Raw genomic sequence first — 3,353 nt, forward strand, 5'->3', positions numbered from 1 at the left:
ATTTTCGTTTGGATAATGACACGCCCTGTTTAGTCCCTGAGCCAGTAGTTGGTGTTTGTGGGTGAGATTCGACCACACCCTTTATGATGAATCAGTAGATGCAGTAAAAGGTTGTGCAGGATGATCTCCCTGTCATTGGGTGGCACTTGCAGGGAGGATCGAGCTGCAGAGCTGTTTTTGGGTCCTGTAGCTAGCTCTTATTCCTCTAGAGAGGCCCTCTTGTGCCTTGGGTGGTGGGTGGGGCCCTGAGATTTCCAGGTGTGTCCTTATTCTCCCCCTCAGTGGGAGGAGTGAGTCTGAGTGGGGCTGGGTTGGGCAAGCCTGCCCTCAGGCTCCACAACTGCTGCTAGCAGGTTCAAAGATCTACTCTTTGTTTTTGTGCAAAGCTGTCAGGAGGGGCTAAAATGGGTCCACTCAGCTTAAAGTCTGGGCTTGGGGGCTGGGGCTGTCCAAGACCGGCACTCTGGAGCAGGTCTCGCTCCCCTCCACTCTCCCCTTCTCTGTGGCCTCTCCCAGGTCTCTGCCAGCAATCGGGACCTCAGGCCTATGGATCTCCCCTGGCTGAGATGTGGGCCGTGAGGTTCCCTACTCAGGATCATAGCCTGAGCTGTCCTTATTCTCCCCCTCAGTGCGGGAGGGACCAGGAGTGAGTCTGGGTGGGGATGGGTTGGATAAGCCTGCCCTCAGCCTCCACAGCTGCTGTTAGCAGGAGTCAAAGTTCTGCTCTTTGTTTCTGTGCAGAGCTGCCGGGAGGGGCTGAAATGGCTTCAGTCAGCTAAAGTCTGGGCTTGGGGGAACTGGGGCTGTCCAAGACCCGCACTCTGGAGCAGGTCTCACTCCCCTCCAATCTCCCCCTCTCTGTTTCCTCTCCCAGGCCTCTGCCAGCAAGCAGGACCTCAGGCTGATGTATCTCCCCTGGCTGTGACATGGGCCGGGAGGTTCCCTACCCAGGATCGTAGCCTGAGTTGGGTGCACAGCCCTCTTTTAGGAGGAGGGTTGCTGGTCAGGCAGGCTGATCTGCCCCTGAAGGCCCACACTCCTCAGTAGGCTCTTTCACAGATCTCTCCTCCGTGCCCCAGGGCAGTGCGATCGTGACCTGGGTATACGGGGTCTGGTCTGCACGCCTGACCCCCAGACCCTGGAGATCAATCCCTGACCCTGGCAGAGGGAGAGGTGCTGGTCTTGAATCACCTACAGGGTGCCCAAGCTGGATCGATTTCACTCCACCTCTGGATTTGCCCCACTCTCCTGGAGTCCCCAGGCAAGTGGCACCTGGGAGGGCTGGCGGGTAGGGAACTTACAGTCTGAATATCCCTCAGTCTGCTGTAGGGCCCCAAAAGGAAAGGTCCCGTTCCTTCGAGATGCCTCCCTGTGATGGCTAAATTGTCTTTCTGGACAAGCACGGGTAGGGATGGGGAAGGAGAGAATGGAGCACTATGGCTTCTGTCACTAGGCTCGGGTCTGCGCCCGGCGAGGTTCCCCGAAGGAGCTGGGAGCCTGGCGCTGAGTCCGCAAGAGGCCACTGCTCACTGGCGGCAGCCATCTCTGGGCTGGTGTCGGCAGGTCTCTCCAGCTGCTCAGGAGCCCACCAGCAGTCCGAGAGGCAAGGCAGGGGGAAGTTAACCGCTCCACCTACCCTTGTCGCTGGTCTGCAAGCCTCTCGGGACCTTTCTCCTTCCAGTTCTCCTCCGCAACATCTTCCTGTGGAGTCTCCTGTAGTTTCAGGCACCCTTCCTTCTGACCCTCACCCGATCTATGTTTCTCTGCTCATTTATTCTTTTTCTCTTTCTTCTAAAATTAATCTTTTCTGCAGAGACCCCTGACTTGCGGCTTGTCTCATCCACCATCTTGGCTCCTCCCCCCTCAAAAGATCGCATATTTAATGTGTGCTGGAGTTTGTGTCAAGACTATAGTTCCCAGTTCCAAAATCTATCCTTTTTTTTTCCTTCTATGTGGCCAAGTTTTCTTGTCTTTAACCTCAGGAAAACAATCTTGTGAGGTTGTCATATACCTAAAATGCCACGACAAAAATAATGTAGATTAATAGGAGTTATGAAGAAAATTCCTTGTTGAGGGAAACGCAGGCCATCTGAATGACTGACTACTTTTAAAGACAATTTTTCTCTTTGCCACTAAACTCTCCTCTAAATTAGTTGAGACTGTGGGCCCTAAATTATCAAAAAGATTATAACATTTAATTTTAATAGAAAAGTTTGAATTTAGTTGCAATTTGTTTTTTAATTTTAAGGATATGGTAAGTGCTTACCTGACCATTTTCTGTGAATTTAATTCATTTATACCATATTCTTTTTATTCACATGGATTAAACTATTTCTTCCCAACAGACATACCTCCAATGCAAATTTAGATTAAACTCTTAACTAATTTAGCTAAGCATCTAAAGCAGAATAAATACCCAGGGCAGGGATGCCATCTCATCGCATAGTGTAGCTTCCCTTAAATCCAAAGTCTCTATCTAGGCCACAAACAAGGGCCAGTGATGCTACTAGTACAACCTCACCAGCATGAAGAGTTTATTTCTTGCTCAACTACCTGACTCTGTGCCCTATTTGGGCTACTCCCTAGTTCTTGGTCTTCTTGTTGGGTTTACCCAATGGTAGGTGCTGGCTGAGAGGTGATCAGAAAGCAAAAGAAAAAAGAAGTAGGGATGCGTATCAGCACCATTCCCCCATCCCTCCCCTCTCACACACCAGCACTCACTTCCTGTCCACCTTCAGTTGGGCAGGGGCTTCAGGTGGCTCAGCCCCCATGATGCCGAGCACTCTCCCTTTGTCCCTTCCCTTGGGTCCCTGAGGCTGAGTGCTTCACGGTGCCTTCTTCATCCCGTGAAGCTGCTCATAGCCTTGTAAATAGCCCCTTTCAATAAAACATTGTTAATTTAAATCTTCTAAGTGAGCCCTCTGCTTTCTATCAGGCCCTGAGTTTGACAGACATAATTAGAGCAAATTATGAATTGCTACCATTATTATTTCACTTTTGGCTGTGCCTATAACTTCAAATTTATACCCAGAATCTGAAATGCAGGCATTTATAACTCATGTTTTTACAATCCAGATTTATTTCTAGAACACTGCTGTCTAGTTCCTCAGTTTTGGCTTACAATTATTTCTCACAGAATAATATTTCAGTTCTTTATCAAAGATAGTCTCTTCCTTTCCTTCTGTACAAAAAATACCAAAAACAAACAAATAAAAATTATGCCTTGGAAGCATAGATGCCCATGTCTCTAACTCAATCACAGGAGATATTTCTTACACTTCCACTTCCTAAGAGAGAGACTAGAAGTATTGTGTGTTCTTAAGGACTGAATATTTTCTTTTTTTTTTTTTTTT

This window comes from Propithecus coquereli, unplaced genomic scaffold (genome assembly GCF_000956105.1).
Source record: "Propithecus coquereli isolate 6110/MARCELLA unplaced genomic scaffold, Pcoq_1.0 Scaffold63, whole genome shotgun sequence".
In the NCBI taxonomy this organism is placed as follows: Eukaryota; Metazoa; Chordata; class Mammalia; order Primates; family Indriidae; genus Propithecus; species Propithecus coquereli.